A 24,169-nucleotide genomic window follows, 5' to 3' on the forward strand; every position below is an offset into this window, starting at 1 on the left:
ATAAATGGCTACAAGTTGGACAGCATAGCAAAGTTAAGGGTCAAAAGGTTCAGGTAATGTGGAAACCCTGGACAAAGATCTTATCAGGAGAAACAGATACAGAAAAAACAAAATCATTCTTCACATCTCAATTGCACGTCTCACCTAAAAACAACTGACTCAACAACTACCAGAAACTCTGAAAGAACAGGAGTGCTTGCTGTTTTAAACCACACCAACAATTTTCCCTCTAAGATTGTCTGTCTCTGTTTCTTTATTAGTTTAATGAAGGTAAATGACAGATAATTGTCTTCTGAGGCCCCTTGTTCATTTGTTGCTGAGTGAAGCTTTCACATTTTTTTAACTTGCGTCCCTCTGACTGCGACTGACAGTATGTTTGAGACTACAGGTCAGGAGAACAAACAAACAGTTTGGGCACCCCGATTGCCTGCCTTATCTCACCCTTCTGTTAGCAGAAGACTCGAACAGCACAAATGTTTACAGACTAATGAAAATTTCTTTCCTCGATTTCCTGAAATCACCAAACAAGGGTGACCTCTCCAGTTCCAGATAGCGTACAGGTAGAAGTGAACGCTGCCTTTAACAGGAAGAGTAAGTGCAGGTACGTTCTAGGTCCAGACCTCATTATCTTTCTGGAGAAAGGGTAAATGGACAAACAAATGGACACAAGCCTTGGGATAACAGGGCAATCCTAATTGTACAAACCAAAGCTTCTTGGAAGTTCTGAGCAAACAAATGACATTTTTATTTTGGATCTCAAAGTGTTGCTCCAAGTAGTTTTACTTTTATTTCATGTTGTCTACCAATATATTTTTACTACAGTAAACATTCAATATGAAGGGGGAAAATATTAACACTGCTCTGCATTTTCTCCTGGACAACTGGCAACAATCAATAGATGTGGGTGGCTCAAAAATCCTGGAGCCAGTGGGTAGGGAATGTTAGAGCCTGCTTACTGTTAAGACATGGTTCCCAATGATAGCTCAGAGGCAATGAGTTTTTTAAAACTATGTCACAACAATGCTGACATGTTATGGCTTAAATATTAACCACTTAGGTAACATGCTTTGTTTACATTTGAGCACGAAGGGAAAAAAAATTCCAAGCCTCACTCAGTAATTTGTTTTTGACACTGGAAGAAAAGGATTTTTTTTATTCAAGAAAAAAACTGCACTAGGAAGAGGTTGTTACAAAGGCCAGCTCCTCAGGCTTTGGAGCCATCAGTGCTTCGTTCTACTGTTGTATGCCTACAAGCCCTGCATCTCAACTGGCACAGGTACAGCTCAACACTGACATCAATGCATTTGAGACCATTCTCTGATTCTGTGTGTGATTAATTGCCAAAGACATGAATGACCATATGGAACAGAGGAAGCATCAAGTAATTCATATTTCTGTATATTATTAGTTGGCCCCTGATGTTTGGATGTACAGGAAAGAAACACTCATACAGCACAGACTCAGTGTCTTGCCCTTGTCAGGCTATTTGGGGTTGGAGTGCCTAGTGTGTGTAGTTAAGCCACTGGCATGTATAGTTGGACGAAGGTTGAGCTTTCCAAAATGCCTTAAATCTTTCACATAAAATGCAGTAAATACTACTGCTGAAATAACTCCTTTCTTAGATCAGGAAATGGGATTTGATGTCTGGTCCCTCCACTGTTACAGAAAATCTCAGACTGGCCTGTCTCATACCAAGTAACAATTCTTCTGTTCTTCTCTGTGTCCCTCAGCTTCCCTCATTAGCAGTCTCCCTTCTATAAATACACTGTATTTATGTTATTCAACAAACTACCATAGTATCTCTGGTGACAGTAACTGGGAATTTATCAGACACATGAAGCTTTAGGGAAAGAGCAGTGACGATAATCCAAAATTTTTAGAGTTGAAATAAACATAGCCAGTCTGATTTTTAAGAAGTGTTTTTTTTGTTTTAGACATTTCTTTTTTAACTGGGCTATTTCAGCCGAGTTAGTGTTGCCACTGACTTGTAGACATCAGGTGGGGTGGGATGACATAGTTTGTTTCTTTGATATTAACTCCACGTATATAAAATATTTAATTAATTTAATTTAATCGATTGTGATTTGGAAAACATCTCTGGCTACTCATTTGTCTCCTAGTGTATTCCTTCACACTTCTAAAGTTTAAAAGGCCTGTCATTTCTCTTATTTTATCTCCCATAATCCAGATGTTTTCCCTTTCTCTTCCCTCCTCATTTTGGTTAGGAGGCCTTGCATGTCTGATCACTTGACCAGGTTGCACTCTCCTCCCACAAAAAAAAAATCTTTGTTGTTAATCTAGTCCTAATCTTTCATTCCAGTCACTTTACTTTTTTTTTAGTAATTCTGTAGCAGGAGCCTCAGATATATCTTTGGCTGTTACCGTAGTCAAGAGAGGCTGCTACTCCCTATAGTTAGCAGCTGTTAAGGCCCTACAGTAGCCTGATTTAAGCTCAGGTTATAGGGCAATTGAACTCCCTTCAAGAGAGTTTAGCTTCTTGTTAAACACCCCCATCTGATCTAGTGAGGGTTATAAAAAGATTGGACCCTCTTCAAGTTAGAACAGCAAGTTAAGTTAGAGGCCCTAGTACAATCTATCTAAGATCAGAGGGGGACTGGATTCTTGCCAAGTGTAGATAGCTTTTATTTACTGCTTTGGCTTTGGCAAGGAAGGGGTAATTCCTCTTTTATAGCAGTTAACTTCTTTTTCTTTCTAGCCAATTTTTTCCCTTCCATTTCTCTCCCGAAGTCATTGACTTCTTACTGCAGTACTCTTCCACCATCGAGTACCTTACCCAAGTGGGTATTATTCATGTGGAAGTGCATGTCAACAGGCTGTTCACCCACTGGGGGCATCATAGCCAAGCCCAGATCCTGCCCTCACCCAATGTTCATACATGCGTAATTCCACCAAGGGTGGCTGGATACTAATCAAGAGTAGGAATGTTCCCTCCCTAACCTGGTCAACATGTAGCACCTCTACCATTACCCCAGCTGAGGTAATCTATCAGCACAGACTAAATCTGGACTTTTTTGATGTACTTAGCTTGGCTACTCGCTAGATAAACTGATCTTCCCTCAAGCTTATATTGTAGCTACCCACTCTATCATTTCTTTTAACCAGTAATACTGAACAAAAGTATCCTCCTCAAACCCTGATAGTTTTCTGCCGCTTTAACTAGTAAAGTGGAGCAATGATACTCTCACTCTTTTCAAGCCTGATAGACAGTCCTGCAACTCCTCTTTCAGGAGAAGTGTTTGCTCCACATGCAAGTCACATGTTTATCAGTGTGGGGTGACTGGAAGTATTGATGAAGAATCCCAAATATTTTGATACTTAATCAAATCCATTTGAAGCACATAGTGACAACTACTGGTTAAATTTATTACAGAATGGGTATGAATAAAATCTTACACATATATAACACACGTCATTGTAAACTTCTTGTAGATTTCTGCATTTGTGTAAAAATAATGCCTCACCCCCCCCTCGAATGATAATGATTTTGAAATCTATCCTTACTTAAAGAGAATTTTTTGACAATTAAATGGACTAATAAGTAGAGCACTTTTCGGATGACATATTAAGTTGCCATTCTTTTAAACCTTAAGTAGTAAATTAAAAAGTGGATCGTCATGGCTTACATCATAAATAGAACCAATTCCCTATCGTTTGGGTTACCAAAATGTATTCTTTTACACCAAGCTCGCTGACACTGGCCATAGGAATGTAGGCTGACAGCTGCAGGCAGGTCGGTAGGTTCTGGAAGGTGTGTGGGGGTGGGGGGGGGAGGGAAAATGAAGCAGAAGCAAGCGAGCCTGGCTGGCTGTGGCCTGCAGTACTTTTGTGGACCCCTACTCCTCAGCGTCCCACAAAAATAATTTCAAACTTACCTTTTCAGAGCTTCTTTGTCTCTATCGCCCATGTACCTGATTGGGGCGTGTGGGGCGCATGCTCCCACCAGTTCAATCCTAAAGTGGAAATCGGGGTCCTATGTACGCCATCGGACCCCAATTCGCATATTAAAAAGGGCCTACCGCCTGAAACAGGCAGGTGATTTAGACACCCAGCAATAGGCCCCAAGGTTGCAGCGGACCAATCGTCACCACTGACGGAGAGGTATGGCTACTGAGCCCATTTATATGCCCTTACTGTTAAGGAAAAATCGGTCCCATTGTGTTCTTTTTAATGAGTTTTAAAAATTAGTATCAGCTTCTGTGCTTTTGCATCCAGCAAACTTATCTCTGGTTTTACTTTGTTCTGAACAGATATTTTATTCCTCAGGTTCATAAATATGACGTGGTATTTTTAGTAGTTCAACATAAGGCTGCCTTAAGACTAGACAAGAAAGGATGTGGTCACTTTAGAATTTTCTGTTATTCTGCTTTAACCCCAATTCTTCAAGTCTAAGAGCTGCACCTTATGCTGCCAGGAATGTATGCTTGCCCACTCGGGTTCTTGAAGTTACAAAAGATAAGTGACTTGGCACCCTCTAATCCATGGGTGATTTACCCTCAGAGTGGGCTACTCCTTTAGCCTGACATCAATTATGTCAGGACAGAAGTAGGCTTTGCATACACGCCAGATTATATGAAGTGTAAAACATTAGCAAAAAAATGCTTTTGAAGAGGAACGAAAGAAATTACACTTGCAAAAGGAACCAGCTGACAGTCTAGTCCTTAACAAGTGAATATGCTTCAAACCATTGTGAATGCAGGAGCAGAGACTGTCCTTTGTTTTCTTTTCCTTAGAGTGTCCTTAACCCAACAGTTGCCTGCACGGCTGAACATATGTTTTTGCAGAAGTACTGAGGCAGAAAGGAAGTCTTTGTTGTACTCCAGTCTTTTGTATTTAATTCTCTTCTCTTTTGGTCAGATCCAAACACAAGTTACAGCAAGCACTTATGGTCCTTAATGAATGCTGAAGAAGTCCGTCTGCTGCATGCTTCAATAATGATTCAGAATTACAGGACAGAATCACGCTACAAAAGCACACAAGCAAATGCATTTCATTGTGCTGGAGTGTACACTCCACAAGTATATTGCTGAAGCCAAATGTCACTTAAAAAAAGGGAAAGAAAGTTTGCTTACAAAAACAACTTTGTCACCATTACTATTTTAACCACTTGTGACTTGTAAAATTATAGCCCTATAATGACAGGTGGTGTATGATTAATAAGTGCAAAGTGCTAGTAAAATAATAATCAAACTGTCCTTTAGCGATTGAAACATTAATAGCGAAAAGAGGAAGGGGATAGAGAGCAACAGAGTGAGAAAGAGAAAAGGGATTTCTAAAGTGATACGTGAGGGTCAGTGCAAGCACCAAAGGTCAAAGGAGCAAAACCCCCCAAAAAATGTCCATTGTTAAGTGAATAAACCAGTTTGTGGTCGAATGCACAAAGCTAAAGCTAAACAACTGTGCTATGGAGACACAAATAATGTGCTCCCATTGTAACACTTCTACAATAAGTTATTTAGCTTAGAAGGCCCTTGCCTTGCACCCTCCCCATATACAACTTCTGTACACATTAACGAAAACAAAAGGAGGCAATTTAAATTGTAACCATGCATTGGGATTATGCATGTGACCTCAAAGGATGGTCCACTTGTGCTTGGCAGATAGTTTTTTGACAGTTCACACAAGAATGACTACTGTTAGAGAAAGGGAAGGCAATTAAAAACAATCCAAGATGCATGTTCTACAGCTGTCCGAGTTTCAGCTCCATCTGACCTTTCAGTGGAAGTCGATAAGAAAAAGGAAGGTGGTACAGGAAAAGAAACTGCAAAAGACCCTCAGAGGCTGGAGATGTTGGCAAGGTTTCTGAAGAACCACAACTTTCCTGTCTTTTGATCATGCACACGATCACCAAAGCTGCATATTAGCCACCACAGAAGCGCCTTTAAAGTACTAATATAAAAAAAGTGTCTGGTGCAAGCTGGTGAAACACATTCTTTTCTTTTTGCGTTTGACTGCTTGGAGGAAGGACAAGTGTAATAAAAACGAGTGGACTTCTGCCACGTGGGCCTGTTGTCAGCCCTAAATGAACAAACCACTACAGCAATGCAAACTTTAAAATGCAAACACTGCTCTAAACTGAACAAGAGATTGATTAAGCTCTTAGAAGAAGTTTAAAGAATTAAACAATAAAAACTACTGAAGGGATGGATGACTAAAAGAAATGAAAAGGCTTTCAGACAGCTGCAATGCTGCATTTGCAAGAGAAAATAAAACCTACTAGGAGACGGGCTTAAAGGTAGATTACTCACCTCCAGGCACATTATTCCACATTCTTCGAATTAAGTTATCTTCCACATAACATTGCATTGCCTCAGTTATCCTTGGTATGTTGAGGATAACAAATGAGGAAGAAATTAATTTGACACCTTGTTCAAGACACGAAAGAAAGAGAATTATTTTGTGGAAAAAAACTATAATTCTGGAAATGTAAAACTTTGAAATGTGGTTTTGCATGATTTGTGTTCATTTTGGCTCCAGATGATCTAACATGTGGTACCTTCATTGTTGCCATTGCACATTTTGTGTAGTTAATAATTACCACAGTTATGTTGTTTTGGATTTTATGTTGTTGAAATTGGTAATCAATTTGGCTCTGCCACAACTCAAAATTCTGAGAATAAGTCCAAGTATAATTCCCTTTTGGTTGAAAGGGCAAATGTATTAGAGGCAGTGCAGTGCGATGGCGCACTGATGAGTTGTGCCACTGAGTTGTGAGAACCAATTTTTACAGTGTTGCCAACCTCAGTTTTGGCACACAGCACAGCCCAGTTGCTTCCCTGCATAGAGAGAGGGAGAGGAAAATCAGAGGCAGACAACCTGACCTGTTATCATCAGAGTGCGGCTTGGGAGCAAGTTTACATCCTTCTCTCTTGGGTGTAAAGAGCGTGCAGCACTGCCAAAATGGAGGAAATACAAATACCTGTTTTTTACGTTGATAAAAGCACAGAACTTTACAGCACAGGAGGAAGCTATTTGGCTTATCACACCTGCACCACTTTCTTCCATTCCATTCCCTGGCCCCGTTTCTATATTCTTTAAAATGTTCCTTTTTGAAATAATTATCCATTTCCCTTTTAAAAGCTATCATGGATTCTGCTTCTACCACAGTTTCTCGCAGGTCATTCCATAACCTAACAATCCTCTGTATAATAAAAAGAAAATCTTCCTACCACCTCCCTTTGTTCTTTTGGTGATGATCATAAATTTAAGCCCTCTTGTTATCGACTCACCCATCAATGGAAATAATTTTTCCCCATTACCTCATCAAAAGTCTTTCATTATTTTGAACTCCTCTATAAGTTCTCCTCTTAACCTCTTCTAATCTACTGAGAAGGGCCCCTATTTCTCAACTCACTCCTCATAACTAAAATTTCTCATCTTTAGTATCATCATAATGAATTTCTTCTGTCTTCTCTTATTGGCCTTGATATCCTTCCTAAAATAGGGCACCCAAAACTTGACGCAATGGGGTGAAATTCAATTTCGGCGGGGGTATAAAACAATAGCAAATCGGCTGCCCACTATATACCTTGCCCAATTTTTCTTTCCACTGAAGTCATTACTTCTTTGTTTTTATATTTTATGCACCTTTCTATGGAACCTAGGATCCCTTGTTTTTTTTTCTTTTACAGCTTTAACAACTTGTCCTCCCACTTATAAAGATTTGTGTTTCTGAATCCCTAAGTCTCCCTGTTTCTTTTAAAGTTTTACGATTTAGTTTGTATGCCCTCATCTTGTATGTCCTCCCAAAATGTATCGCCGCACATTTTTCCACATTAAATTTTATGTGACAGCCATCTGGCCAATCTATTAACCTGTTTATGTCCTCCTGAAATCACTTACAGCCCGGTTCACAGTAAACCATGATTCCTTTTTTTTAATGTTAAGTGCAAATTTGCCCGTGTAAATAGGGTTTCCCCTTTACTTTTGGCGCAGTGACGATAGCGCCAAATTAATTCACTCCATTGCTGTTGGTTCTCAACCAGCCTGGCCACTTCAGTTATCTGTATCCCTCTCTGTGACAAGTCACTCTTAACATTGTCTATCCAGCAGTTGCTTGGTCTTTCTCGGTTTCTTGTTCCATTTACCATATATATATCAAAAGATAATTATATTTATATATATATATATAAATAAAATTAAGAGCAATGGTCCCAATATTAACCTCTGGGGGATACCACTGTTTCCATCAGTCCAATCCGTAAAACATCCATCAACCACTACTCCCAGTTTTCCGTCCTTAAATTAACTTCCTATCCATATTGCATTATTCCCTTTAATATTGTGCACCTTAGTTTTATCAACAAGCCTTCTATGCAGCACCTTATCAAATGTCTTTTCAAAATCATTGCTTGTGACATTAATTCAGAGTACTGGAATTCTCTACCTAAACATCCTACCTCACTACTTATCACTCTCCCAAGCCAAGGCGAGCTGAGACCCCTGTGGAACTCTGACTGATTCTGTGGCTCAGATAGGCTAACTCGGCACAGATCAGGGTTGGAATCAAGCTCTGAGGCATTGCAGACAGGTATCACTCGACTACTTGCTGACAAAACTCACTGAGCAGGGAGGGCCGCGGGTGTTGGGGGAGAAGACAACCTCCAACCCCTCACATCTCCCTGCAGGGCTCATTGCCTCAGATGTCAACCGTGGTTAAGTGGTAGCACTCTCCCCTCTGAGTCAGAAGATCATGGATTCAAGCCCCAGAGACTGGAGTACATAATCCTGACTGACACTCCCAGTGCAGTACTGAAGGACTGCTGCACTTTTGCAGGTTTCATCTTTGGGATGAGACATTAAACCAAGGTCCCATCTGCCCTCTCAAGTGGACGTGAAAGATCTCATGGCACTATTCAAAAAAGAGCAGGGCAGTTCTCCCTGGTGCCCAGGGTGAATATTTATCCCACAACCCTTATCTCTAAAACTGATTATCTGGTCATTATCTCATTGCTGTTTATGGGACCTTGTTATGCACAAATTGGCTGCCGTGTTGCCTAAATTACAACATTCAAAAGTACTTAATTGGCTGTAAAGTGCTTTGGGACATCCTGACATCGTGAAAAGTGTTATATAAATGTCCGCATGCAAGAAACACAGAAAGCTAGCATGCAGGTACAGCAAGCAATAAGGAAGGCAAATGGCAGGTTGGCCTTTATTGCAAGGGGGTTGGAGTATAAGAGTAAGGAAGTCTTGCTACAAGTTAGCACTGTTGCCTCACAGCGCCAGGGACCCGGGTTCGAATCCGGCCTCGGGTGACTGTCTGTGTGGAGTTTGCACATTCTCCCCGTGTTTGCGTGGGTTTTCTCCGGGTGCTCCGGTTTCCTCCCACAGTCCAAAGATGTGCAGGTTAGGTTGATTGGCTATGATAAATTGACCCTTAGTGTTAGGGGGATTAAATACGGGGGGTTACAGGGATCGGGTGGGATATGTGTCGGTGCAGGCTCGATGGGCCGAAATGGCCTCTATCTGCACTGTGGGGTTTCTGTGATTCTGTGAATTATACAGGGCCTTGGCGAGACCATACCTGGAGTAATGTGCATAGTTTTGGGCTCCTTATCTAGGGAAGGATAGATTTGCCTTGGAGGCGGTTCAACAAAAGTTCACGAGATTGATTCCTGGGATGAGAGGGTTGTCCTATGATGAGAGATTGTGTAGAATGGGCCTATACTCTCTGGAGTTTAGAAGAATGAGAGGTGATCTCATTGAAACATACAAGATTCTGAAGGGGATTGACAGGGTAGATGCTGAGAGGCTGTTTCCCTTGGCTGGAGTGTCTAGAACTAGGGGGCATAGTCTCAGGATAAGGGGTAGGCCATTTAAGACTGAGATGAGGAAGAATTTCTTCACTTAGAGGGTTGTGAATCTTTGGAATTCTCTGCCCCAGAGGGCAGTGGATGCTGAGTCATTGAGTTTATTCAAGGCTGAGATAGATAGTATTTTGGACTCTCGGAGAATCAAGGGATATGGAGATCGGGCGGGAAAGTGGAGTTGAGGTCGACGATCAGCCTTGATCTTATTGAATGGCTCGAGGGGCCGTATGGCCTACTCCTGCTCTTGCTTATTATGTTCTTATGTTCTTAAATGCAAGTTCTTTCTTTCTTTTCACTTCTTTCAAAAGCTAAAACCTATCTCTTCAGTTCCACCACTCCTTAATTTCTCGCATATCCACTTTTTCCTTATTAAGTGCCCTAAGCTCCTCTCCCACATAAACTGTGTAAGTTGCTGTTAAAGACTTAGGCCTAGAAGTTCAGTGGGCTTTGCGCCCAGTTAAGGCCCAAAGAGGGCCTCTGCGCCAGTAGAGGAGGTTGCGCTGATATTGAGCTCGGCGGTAATGGCGGCGGTAGCCGGTAGCGCTGCGCCGGCACCGATGACGTCATCGGTGTGCGCAGTGCCCCGTTTCCGCCCCGATGCCGGCCCGACCCCCATATTCAGTTGCCGCCGCCTCCTCCGTGGCGGCCGCTACTAACATCCGGAGACCAGGGCCTTACTGCAGCCTTAGTGGGGCGCATAAAGGTGGAGGTGCGGCCGGCCGCTTTTTCGGCGGCCGCCTGCCCGCACCTCCTTCCCCGGCCTCCTCCACCACCCCCCCCGCGGCATTGCCAGCTGCTTTCCGCGAGCCCGGCACTTCTCCGTGGTGCCGGGCTCATTTGCCGGCACAATCCAGCGGCGATCTCCCCGTTGCAGGCACCTCCACCTTAAGAGAAGGAGGAGGCCTGCAGTACCGCAGCCTGCCGCACCGCATCGGGTGGCGCAGCGGCACCTAGAGCGCTGAAATTCAGTTTCAGCGCCCCAAGCGGGGGCGGGCACACCCTGGAACAGCGCCCGGTTCCGACTTGGGGCGCAAAAACTGAATATCTCACGGGCACAACTGGCTCCGCGCGCAGCGCTAACTTTTGGGCGCAAGCCAGCTGGCGGGCCCAAACTGAATTTCTAGGCCTTAAAGACTTAAATACAAGAACAACATAGTGCTGATAAACACAAGAATGTATATAGGCAATTTCCCTTCATAATTTCTACGATGATGAACCACTTCAGATGGCTATATTTCTCCCTTAATACAGTTGTCAGTCATTCTGAATCCTTGTATATTACCATCTGGGACCTGATGCCACATTAACACTTGGCCCCCTCCAAGGATTACAGTCTGATCTGTATTTACAGCACTTAAATGGGCGTGGAATTAGACCCTGGTGCAACTTGGAATTTACATGCACTAGTAAATCCAGATCAGAATCTCCACTTCAAATTGTGTTAGCCGATGAAAACAACACCTGAACACAAGGAGAGGCATATGCACTGCACATAATTCTAAATGGAGGAGGCAGATTTTAGGAAGGCAGTTTCAACCTGTTGTCAACCCAGATTAGTTGACAGGAAAGCATCTTGCTATCCAGTGTATGCAGTAGAAAGTAAGGATACAATTTCTGCCCGGTAGTTAAAAGCTACCCATGATTTCTAATTGAAACTGGTTTCTGAATCCTTTCATACATAATAAGGATGAATGTGAAAGTTCAATCTAATCATATGGGCCATTATTTAATGCGCGAGTCATATCATTACAACAACCACTTGAATTAATATAGCATTCTGCACATGCACAAAGATGTCTTAAGGTGCTTTACAAGAAGGAGGCAAGCAATTTTTAAAAAGTGAGCGTCTGCTAAGAATTCTGATCTAACTGTTAGCATCCATTTCATTTCTTGTTTGGTCCATTTAAATTTTTCAAAATAAATATTTTTTGTTTACACTGTTCGTGTTAATGGGACAATCAGAATAACTGGCTCACAAGTGCTACAAAGACCAACAGTCAAAGAGAGATAAATTGGTATCACTGGAAAGTCAACAATCATGGAGCTTCAGCAATCTTGTCATTTTTACTGTGTATGTTAATTCTGTTCGTCACAGAGTCAGATTCTGCAGCTTTTCTCATCCAGTCCTCAAAAATGTCATAAAAAACAGAAACAGGAAAGAAATCGTGGCAGGGCAGATTTTCAACATCCCGCCCAGGCGCAAGACTGACGCTTTGAACTGGTAATCCATTATAGAAAACAGTGAATTTTCATTGTTTGAAAAATCAGGCTGTCCTATAACGTGTGGCCAATCCTCAGCGGCGCTTTTATGCCCAGGCAGCCGATCCACAGCACCAGCTTTACTGTCGATCCACGGCACCAGTTTTACTGTCGATCCGCAGCATTAGTTCTACTTTCGATCCTCAGCATTAGTTTCACTGTCGATCCACAGCACCAGTTTTACTGTCGATCCGCAGCATTCGTTTTACTGACTTTCCTCAGCCTTAGTTTTACTGACGATCCGCAGCATTAGTTTTACTGACGATGCACAGCATTAGTTTTACTGTCGATCCACAGCATTAGTTTTGCTGTCGATCCACAGCATTAGTTTTACTGTCGATCCACAGCATTAGTTTTACCCTCGATCCACAGCATTCGTTTTACTGACGATTCTCAGCATTAGTTTTACTGTCGATCCACAGCAGTAGTTTTACTGTCGATCCGTAGCATTAGTTTTACTGACGATCCACAGCATTAGTTTTACTCTCGATCCACAGCATTCGTTTTACTGACGATCCACAGCAGTAGTTTTACTGTCGATCCACAACAGTAGTTTTACTGTCGATCCGTAGCATTAGTTTTACTGACGATCCTCAGCATTAGTTTACTGTCGATCCACAGCGTTAGTATTACTGTCGATCCGCAGCATTAGTTTTACTGTTGATCCGCAGCGTTAGCTTTACTGTCGATCCGCAGCATTAGTTTTACTGTCGATCCTCAGCGTTAGTAAAACTAACGCTGTGGACCGACAGTAAAACTAACGCTGTTGATTGACAGTAAAACTGTCGGTCCACAGTGTTAGTTTTACTGTCAATCCTCAGCGTTAGTTTTACTGTCGATCCTCAGCATTAGTTTCACTGTCGATCCTCAGCATTAGTTTTACTGTCGATCCACAGCATTAGTTTTACTGTCTATCCTCAGCATTAGTTTTACTGTCGATCCGCAGCATTAGTTTTACTGACTTTCCTCAGCCTTAGTTTTACTGATGATCCGCAGCATTAGTTTTACTGTCGATCCACAGCATTAGTTTTACTCTCGACCCACAGCATTAGTTTTACTGATGATCTGCAGCATTAGTTTTACTGTCGATCTGCAGCATTAGTTTTACTGTCGATCCGCAGCATTCGTTTTACTGATGATCCTCAGCATTAGTTTACTGTCGATCCACAGATTTAGTATTACTGTCGATCCCCAGATTTAGTATTACTGTCGATCCACAGCATTAGTTTTACTGTCGATCAGCAGCATTAGTTCTACTGTCGATCCGTAGCATTAGTTTTACTGACGATCCTCAGCATTAGTTTACTGTCGATCCACAGCGTTAGTATTATTGTCGATCCGGAGCATTAGTTTTACTGTCGATCCGGAGCATTAGTTTTACTGTCGATCCTCAGCATTAGTTTTACTGTCGAGCCACAGCGTTAGTTTTACTGACGATCCTCAGCGTTAGCTTTACTGTCGATCCTCAGCGTTAGTTTTACTGTCAATCCACAGCGTTAGTTTTACTGATGATCCTCAGCATTAGTCTTACTGACGATGCACAGCATTAGTTTTACTGTCGATCCGCGGCATTAGTTTTACTGATGATCCTCAGCATTAGTTTTACTGATGATCCTCAGCATTAGTTTTACTGACGATCCGCAGCATTCGTTTTACTGTCGATCCGCAGCATTAGTTTTACTCTCGACCCACAGCATTAGTTTTACTGATGATCTGCAGCATTAGTTTTACTGTCGATCTGCAGCATTAGTTTTACTGTCGATCCGCAGCATTCGTTTTACTGATGATCCTCAGCATTAGTTTACTGTCGATCCACAGATTTAGTATTACTGTCGATCCACAGATTTAGTATTACTGTCGATCCACAGCATTAGTTTTACTGTCGATCAGCAGCATTAGTTCTACTGTCGATCCGTAGCATTAGTTTTACTGACGATCCTCAGCATTAGTTTACTGTCGATCCACAGCGTTAGTATTATTGTCGATCCGGAGCATTAGTTTTACTGTCGATCCGGAGCATTAGTTTTACTGTCGATCCGGAGCATTAGTTTTACTGTCGATCCTCAGCATTAGTTTTACTGTCGAGCCACAGCGTTAGCTTTACTGTCGATCCTCAGCGTTAGTTTTACTGTCAATCCACAGCGTTAGTTTTACTGATGATCCTCAGCATTAGTCTTACTGACGATGCACAGCATTAGTTTTACTGTCGATCCGCGGCATTAGTTTTACTGATGATCCTCAGCATTAGTTTTACTGATGATCCTCAGCATTAGTTTTACTGACGATCCGCAGCATTCGTTTTACTGTCGATCCACGGCATTAGTTTTACTGATGATCCGCAGCATTCGTTTTACTGTCGATCCGCAGCATTAGTTTTACTTTCGATCTGCAGCATTAGTTTTACTGTCGATCCACAGCATTAGTCACACTGACGATCCGCAGCGTTAGTTTTACTGTCAATCCTCAGCGTTAGTTTTACTGTCGATTCACAGCGTTAGTTTTACTGACGATCCGCAGTGTTAGTCTTACTGTCGATCCGCAGCGTTAGTTTTACTGTCGATCCGCAGCGTTAGTTTAACTGTCGATCCGCAGCGTTAGTTTAACTGTCGATTCACAGCGTTAGTTTTACTGACGATCCGCAGCGTTAGTTTTACTGTCGATCCGCAGCGTTAGTTTAACTGTCGATCCGCAGCGTTAGTTTAACTGTCGATTCACAGCGTTAGTTTTACTGTCGATCCGCAGCGTTAGTTTAACTGTCGATCCGCAGCGTTAGTTTAACTGTCGATTCACAGCGTTAGTTTTACTGTCGATCCGCAGCGTTAGTTTTACTGACGATCCGCAGCGTTAGTTTTACTGTCGATCCGCAGCGTTAGTTTTACTGTCAATCCTCGGCATTCGTTTTACTGACGATCCGCAGTGTTAGTTTTACTGTCGATCCGCAGCGTTAGTTTAACTGTCGATCCTCAGCGTTAGTTTTACTGTCGATTCACAGCGTTAGTTTTACTGACGATCCGCAGCGTTAGTTTTACTGTCGATTCACAGCGTTAGTTTTACTGTCGATCCTCAGCGTTAGTTTAACTGTCGATCCGCCGCGTTAGCTTTACCGTCGATCCGCCGCGTTAGCTTTACCGTCGATCCGCCGCGTTAGGTTTACCGTCGATCCGCCGCGTTAGCTTTACCGTCGATCCGCAGCGTTAGTTTTACCATCGATCCGTAGCGTTAGTTTTACTGACGATCCGCAGCATTAGTTTTACTGACGAGCCACAGAGTTAGTTTTACTGACTAACCGCAGCGTTAGTTTTACTGTCGATCCGCAGCGTTAGTTTTACTGATGGTCCGCATTAGTTTTACTGATGATTCACAGCATTCGTTGTACTGTCCATCTGCAGCATTAGTTTTACTGTCGATCCACAGCATTAGTGTTACTGTTGACCCACAGCGTTAATTTTACTGACGATCCTTGGCATTAGTTTTACTGTCGATCCACTGCGTTGGTTTTACTGACGATCCACAGCATTCGTTTCACGGTCGATCCGCAGCATTAGTTTTACTGTGGATCCTCAGCATTAGTTTCACTGTCGATCCTCAGCATTAGTTTTACTGACAATCCGCAGCATTAGTTTTATTGTCGATCCTCAGCCTTAGTTTTACTGTCGATCCGCAGAATTCGTTTTACTGTCGATCCATTGCATTAGTTTTACTGTCGATCCACAGCGTTAGATTTACGGATGATCCACAGCGTTAGTTTTACTGTCGATCCACAGCATCAGTTTTACTGTCGATCCTCAGCATTAGATTTACTGATGATCCACAGCGTTAGTAAAACGAATGCTGTGGATCGACAGTAAAACTAACGCTACGGATCGTCAGCAAAACTAACGCTGCGGATCGTCAGTAAAACTAATGCCGAGGATCGTTAGTAAAACTAATGCTGCCGATCGACAGTAAAACTAACGATCCTCGGCATTAGTTTTACTGATGTTCTGCAGCATTAGTTTTACTGACGATCCGCAGTGTTAGTTTTACTGACGATCCGCAGCGTTAGTTTTACTGACGATCCGCAGTGTTAGTTTTACTGTCGATCCTCAGCGTTAGCTTTACCGTCGACCCGCCGCGTTAGCTTTACCGTCGATCCGCCGCGTTAGGTTTACCGTTGATCCTCAGCGTTAGTTTTACTGTCGATCCTCAGCGTTAGCTTTACCGTCGACCCGCCGCGTTAGCTTTACCGTCGACCCGCCGCGTTAGCTTTACCGTCGACCCGCCGCGTTAGCTTTACCGTCGACCCGCCGCGTTAGCTTTACCGTCGATCCGCCGCGTTAGCTTTACCGTCGACCCGCCGCGTTAGCTTTACCGTCGACCCGCCGCGTTAGGTTTACCGTCGATCCGCCGCGTTAGCTTTACCGTCGACCCGCCGCGTTAGCTTTACCGTTGATCCGCAGCGTTAGTTTTACCGTCGATCCGTAGCGTTAGTTTTACTGACGGTCCGCAGCATTAGTTTTACTGATGATTCGCAGCATTCGTTGTACTGTCCATCTGCAGCATTAATTTTACTGTCGATCCACGGCATTAGTTTTACTGGCGAGCCACAGGGTTAATTTTACTGATTATCCGCAGCGTTAGTTTTACTGTCGATCATCAGCAGTAGTTCTACTGATGATCCTCGGCATTAGTTTTACTGTCGATCCGCAGCGTTAGTTTTACTGTCCACCCTCAGCATTAGTTTTACTGTCGATCCACAGCGTTAGTTTTACTGTCGATCTATTGCATTAGTTTTACTGACGATCCTCAGCATTAGTTTTGCTGACGATCCGCAGCATTACTTTTACTGTCGATCCGCAGCATTAGTTTTATTGTCGATCAACAGCATTAGTTTTACTGTCGATCCACGGCATTAGTTTCGTTGATCCACAGCGTTAGTTTCACTGTCGATGCACAGCCTCAGTTTTACTGACGATCCTCAGAGTTACTTTTACTGTCGATCCGCAGCATTAGTTTTCCTGTCGATCCGCAGCATTAGTTTTACTGTCGATCCACAGCCTTAGTTTTACTGTCGATCCTCAGCATTTGTTTTACTGTCGATCCGCAGCAATAGTTGTACTGACGATCCTCTGTATTAGTTTTACTGACGATCCGCAGCATTAGTTCCACTGACTATCCTCAGCATTAGTTCTACTGATGATCCTCGGCATTAGTTTTATTGACGATCCGCAGTTTTAGTTCTACTGACGATCTGCAGCGTTAGTTTTACTGTCGATCCGCAGCGTTAGTTTTACTGTCGATCATCAGCATTAGTGTTACTGTCGATCCACAGTGTTAATTTTACTGACGATCCTCAGCATTAGTTTTACTGACAATCCTCGGCATTAGTTTTACTGACGATCCTCGGCATTAGTTTTACTGACAATCCTCGGCATTACTTTTACTGACGATCCTCAGCATTCATTTTACTGTCGATCCACAGCATTAGTGTTACTGTTGACCCACAGCGTTAATTTTACTGACGATCCTCGGCATTAGTTTTACTGTCGATCCACTGCGTTGGTTTTACTGACGATCCACAGCGTTAGTTTTACTGTCGATCCACAGCATTAGTTTCACGGTCAATCCGCAGCATTAGTTTTACTGTGGATCCTCGGCAATAGTTTTATTGTCGATCCTCAGCCTTAGTTTTACTGACGATCCGCAGCGTTAGTTTTACTGATGATCCGCAGCATCAGTTTTACTGTCGATCCATTGCATTAGTTTTACTGTCGATCCACAGCGTTAGATTTACGGATGATCCACAGTGTTAGTTTTACTGTCGATCCTCACTCTTAGTTTTACTGTCGATCCACAGCATCAGTTTTACTGTCGATCCTCAGCGCTAGTTTTACTGACGATCCACAGCGTTAGTAAAACTAATGCTGCGGATCGTCAGCAAAACTAACGCTGCGGATCGTCAGTAAAACTAACGCTGCGGATCGTCAGTAAAACTAATGCCGAGGATCGTTAGTAAAACTAATGCTGCCGATCGACAGTAAAACTAACGATCCTCGGCATTAGCTTTACTGATGTTCTGCAGCGTTAGTTTTACTGACGATCCGTAGCGTTACTGACGATCCTCAGCGTTAGTTCTACTGACGATCCTCAGCGTTAGTTTTACTGTCGATCCTCAGCGTTAGTTTTACTGTCGATGTGCAGCATTAGTTTTACTGTCGATCCGCAGCATTAATTTTGCTGTCGATCCGCTGCGTTAGTTTTACTGTCGATCCTCAGCGTTAGTTTTACTGTCAATCCGCAGCGTTAGTTTTACTGTCGATCCTCAGCCTTAGTTTTACTGATGATTCGCAGCATTAGTTGTACTGTCCATCCGCAGCATTCCTTTTACTGTCGATCCTCAGCGTTAGTTTTACTGTCGATCCACAGCATTCGTTTTACTGGCGAGCCACGGTGTTAGTTTTACTGACTATCCGCAGCGTTAGTTTTACTGTCGATCATCAGCATTAGTGTTACTGTCGACCCACAGCGTTAATTTTGCTGATGATCCTCGGCATTAGTTTTACTGACGATCCTCGGCATTACTTTTACTGGCGAACCTCAGCATTAGTTTTACTGTCGATCCACAGCATTAGTGTTACTGTCGATCCTCAGCCTTAGTTTTACTGTGGATCCTCAACATTAGTTTCACTGTCGATACTCAGCATTAGTTTTACTGACAATCCGCAGCGTTAGTTTTACTGTCGATTCACTGCATTAGTTTTACTGACGATCCTCAGCATTAGTTTTACTGACGATCCTCAGCATTAGTTTTACTATCGATCCATAGCATTAGTTTTACTGTCGATCCGCAGCATTACTTTTACTGACGATCGGCAGTTAGTTTGACTGTCGATACGCACCGTTCGTTTTACTGTTGATCCGCAGCATTAGTTTTACTGTCGATCCTCAGCATTAGTTTTACTGTCGATCCACAGCATTAGTTTTACTGTCGATCCTCGGCATTAGTTTTACTGACGATCCTCAGCCTTAGTTTTACTGTCGATCCACGGCATTAGTTCTACTGACGATCCTCAGCATTAGTTTTACTGACGATCCTCAGCGTTAGTTTTACTGACGATCCACAGCGTTAGTAAAGCTAATGCTGCGGATCGACAGTAAAACTAATGCTGCGGATCGTCAGTAAAACTAATGCCGAGGATCGTTAGTAAAACTAATGCTGCGGATCGACAGTAAAACTAACGATCCTCGGCATTAGTTTTACTGATGATCCGCAGCGTTAGTTTTACTGACGATCCACAGCATTAGTTTTACTGTCGATCCGCAGCGTTAGTTTTACTGACGATCCGCAGCTTTAGTTGTACTGACGATCCGCAGCATTAGTTTTACTGTCGATCCTCGGCATTAGTTTTACTGACGATCCTCGGCATTAGTTTTACTGTCGATCCACAGCGTCAGTTTTACTGACTATCCACAGCATTAGTTTTACTGTCGATCCGCAGCATTGGTTTTACTGTCGATCCGCAACGTTAGTTTTACTGTCGATCCGCAGCATTGGTTTTACTGTCGATCCGCAGCGTTAGTTTTACTGTCGATCCGCAGCATTAGTTTTACTGTCGATCCACAGCATTAGTTTTAGTGTCAATCCGCAGCGTTAGTTCTACTGTCGATCCGCAGCATTCGTTTTATTGTCGATCAACAGCATTAGTTTTACTGTCAATCCTCAGCATTAGTTTTACTGTCGATCCTCAGCATTAGTTTTGTTGAGCCACAGCGTTAGTTTCACTGTCGATGCAAAGCCTTAATTTTACTGACGATCCTCAGAGTTACTTTTACTGACGATCCTCGGCATTACTTTTACTGACAATCCTCAGCATTAGTTTTACTGACGATCCTCGGCATTACTTTTACTGGCAAACCTCAGCATTAGTTTTACTGTCGATCCACAGCATTAGTGTTACTGTCGATCCTCAGCCTTAGTTTTACTGTCGATCCTCAGCATTAGTTTTACTGTGGATCCTCAGCATTAGTTTCACTGTCGATACTCAGCATTAGTTTTACTGACAATCCGCAGCGTTAGTTTTACTGTCGATCCTCGGCATTAGTTTTACTGTCGATCCACAGCATTAGTTTTACTGTCGATCCGCATCAATAGTTCTACTGACGATCCTCGGCATTAGTTTTACTGACGATCCTTGGCCTTAGTTTTACTGTCGATCCACGGCATTAGTTCTACTGACGATCCTCAGCATTAGTTTTATTGTCGATCCTCAGCCTTAGTTTTACTGACGATCCTCAGCGTTAGTTTTACTGACAATCCGCAGCGTTAGTTTTACTGTCGATCCTCGGCATTAGTTTTACTGTCGATCCACAGCATTAGTTTTACTGTCGATCCGCATCAATAGTTCTACTGACGATCCTCGGCATTAGTTTTACTGACGATCCTTGGCCTTAGTTTTACTGTCGATCCACGGCATTAGTTCTACTGACGATCCTCAGCATTAGTTTTATTGTCGATCCTCAGCCTTAGTTTTACTGACGATCCTCAGCGTTAGTTTTACTGACGATCCACAGCGTTAGTAAAACTAATGCTGCGGATCGACAGTAAAACTAATGCTGCAGATCGACAGTAAAACGAATGCTGCGGATCGTCTGTAAAACTAATGCCGAGGATCGTTAGTAAAACTAATGCTGCGGATCAACAGTAAAACTAACGATCCTCAGCATTAGTTTTACTGATGATCCGCAGCGTTAGTTTTACTGATGATCCACAGCATTAGTTTTACTGTCGATCCGCAGCTTTAGTTTTACTGACGATCCGCAGCTTTAGTTTTACTGACGATCCGAAGCATTAGTTTTACTGTCGATCCTCGTCATTAGTTTTACTGACGATCCTCGGCATTAGTTTTACTGTCGATCCACAGCGTCAGTTTTACTGACAATCCACAGCATTAGTTTTACTGTCGATCCGCAACGTTGGTTTTACTGTCGATCCGCAGCGTTGGTTTTACTGTTGATCCGCAGCATTGGTTTTACTGTCGATCCGCAGCGTTAGTTTTACTGTCGATCCGCAGCGTTAGTTTTACTGTCGATCCTCGGCATTAGTTTTATTGTCGATCCTCAGCCTTAGTTTTACAGACGATCCGCAGCATCAGTTTTAGTCGATCCTCAGCATTAGTTTTAGTATCAATCCGCAGCGTTAGTTCTACTGTTGATCCGCAGCATTAGTTTTACTGTCGACCCGCAGCATTAGTTTTATTGTCGATCAACAGCATTAGTTTTGTTGATCCACAGCGTCAGTTTCACTGTCGATGCAAAGCCTTAGTTTTACTGACGATCCTCAGAGTTACTTTTACTGTCGATCTGCAGCATTAGTTTTCCTGTCGATCCGCAGCATTCGTTTTACTGTCGATCCGCAGCGTCAGTTTTACTGTCGATCCACAGCCTTAGTTTTACTGTCGATCCTCAGCATTAGTTTTACTATCGATCCGCAGCAATAGTTGTACTGACGATCCTCGGCATTAGTTCTACTGATGATCCTCGGCATTAGTTTTATTGACGATCCGCAGTATTAGGTCTACTGACGATCCGCAGCGTTAGTTTTACTGTCGATCCGCAGCATTAGATTTACTGACGATCCGCAGCGTTAGTTTTACTGTCGATCATCAGCATTAGTGTTACTGTCGATCCACAGCGTTAATTTTACTGACGATCCTCGGCATTACTTTTACTGACAATCCTCGGCATTAGTTTTACTGACAATCCTCAGCCTTAGTTTTACTGTCGATCCTCAGCATTAGTTTTACTGTCGATCCTCAGCATTAGTTTTACTGTCGATCCACAGCGTTCGTTTTACTGTCGGTCCATTGCATTCGTTTTACTGACGATCCTCAGCATTAGTTTTACTGACGATCTGCAGCATTAGTTTTACAGTCGATCCACAGCATTAGTGTTACTGTCGACCCACAGCGTTAATTTTACTGACGATCCTCGGCATTAGTTTTACTGTCGATCCACTGCGTTGGTTTTACTGTCGATCCACAGCATTCGTTTCACGGTCGATCCGCAGCATTAGTTTTACTGTGGATCCTCAGCATTAGTTTAACTGTCGATCCTCAGCATTAGTTTTACTGACAATCCGCAGCATTAGTTTTACTGTCGATCCTCGGCATTCATTTTATTGTCGATCCGCAGCATCAGTTTTACTGTCGATCCGCAGCATTAGTTTTACTGTCGATCCGCAGCATCAGTTTTACTGTCGATCCGCAGCATCAGTTTTATTGTCGATCCGCAGCATTAGTTTTACTGTCGATCCGCAGCATTAGTTTTACTGTCGATCCGCAGAATTAGTTTTACTGTCGATCCACAGCATCAGTTTTACTGTCGATCCTCAGCATTAGTTTTACTGACGATCCTCAGCGTTAGTTTTACTGATGATCCGCAGCGTTAGTAAAACTAACGCTACGGATCGTCAGCAAAACTAATGCTGCGGATCGTCAGTAAAACTAATGCTGCGGATCGTCAGTAAAACTAATGCTGCGGATCGTCAGTAAAACTAATGCCGAGGATCGTTAATAAAACTAATGCTGCCGATCGACAGTAAAACTAACGATCCTCGGCATTAGTTTTACTGTCGATCCGCAGCCTTCGTTTTACAGACGATCCGCAGCGTTAGTTCTACTGTCGATCCGCAGCATTAGTTTTACTGTCGATCCGCAGAATTAGTTTTACTGTCGATCCATTGCATTAGTTTTACTGTCGATCCACAGCATCAGTTTTACTGTCGATCCTCAGCATTAGTTTTACTGACGATCCTCAGCATTAGTTTTACTGACGATCCACAGCGTTAGTAAAACTAATGCTGCGGATCGACAGTAAAACTATCACTACGGATCGTCAGCAAAACTAACGCTGCGGATCGTCAGTAAAACTAATGCCGAGGATCGTTAGTAAAACTAATGCCGAGGATCATCAGTAAAACGAATGCCGAGGATCGTTAGTAAAACTAATGCTGCGGATCGACAGTAAAACTAACGATCCTCGGCATTAGTTTTACTGATGATCCGCAGCGTTAGTTTTACTGACGATCTGTAGTGTTACTGACGATCCTCAGCATTCGTTTTACTGATGATCCGCAGATTTAGTTTTACTGACGATCCTCAGCGTTAGTTTTACTGTCGATCCGCAGAATTAGTTTTACTGTCGATCCACAGCGTTAGTTTTACTGATTATCCACAGCGTTAGTTTTACTGTCGATCCGCAGCATTAGTTTTACTGACAATCCTCAGCCTTAGTTTTACTGACGATCCACAGCGTTAGTAAAACTAATGCTGCGGAGTGACAGTAAAACTAACGCTACGGATCGTCAGTAAAACTAATGCCGAGGATCGTTAATAAAACTAATGCTGCCGATCGACAGTAAAACTAACGATCCTCGGCATTAGTTTTACTGATGTTCCACAGCGTTAGTTTTACTGTCGATCCTCAGCATTAGTTTTACTGACGATCCTCAGCGTTAGTTTTACTGACGATCCACAGCGTTAGTAAAACTAATGCTGCGGAGTGACAGTAAAACTAACGCTACGGATTGTCAGCAAAACTAACGCTGCGGATCGTCAGTAAAACTAATGCCGAGGATCGTTAGTAAAACTAATGCTGCGGATCATCAGTAAAACTAATGCCGAGGATCGTTAATAAAACTAATGCTGCCGATCGACAGTAAAACTAACGATCCTCGGCATTAGTTTTACTGATGATCCGCAGCGTTAGTTTTACTGACGATCCGCAGCGTTAGTTTTACTGACGATCCGTAGCGTTACTGACGATCCTCAGCATTCGTTTTACTGATGATCCGCAGATTTAGTTTTACTGACGATCCTCAGCATTAGTTTTACTGCCGATCCGCAGCATTAATTTTACTGTCGATTCTCACCGTTAGTTTTACTGTCGATCCGCAGAATCAGTTTTACTGTCGATCTGCAGAATTAGTTTTACTGTCGATCCGCAGAATTAGTTTTACTGTCGATCCACAGTGTTAGTTTTACTGTCGATCATCAGCATTAGTGTTACTGTCGACCCACAGCGTTAATTTTACTGACGATCCT

The 24,169-nt window shown here is 42.8% G+C and overlaps 1 protein-coding gene across 3 annotated transcripts in view; it reads right to left on the reverse strand.

The window, feature by feature from the left end:
• fto (FTO alpha-ketoglutarate dependent dioxygenase) overlaps positions 1-24,169 on the reverse strand; it is a 542,258-nt gene that overhangs the window by 302,526 nt on the left and 215,563 nt on the right. The gene's annotated exons all lie outside the window — the stretch shown is intronic.

This window comes from Somniosus microcephalus, chromosome 6, assembly GCF_052327205.1.
Source record: "Somniosus microcephalus isolate GS21.2 chromosome 6, FLI_Smic_1.0, whole genome shotgun sequence".
Classification (NCBI taxonomy): Eukaryota; Metazoa; Chordata; class Chondrichthyes; order Squaliformes; family Somniosidae; genus Somniosus; species Somniosus microcephalus.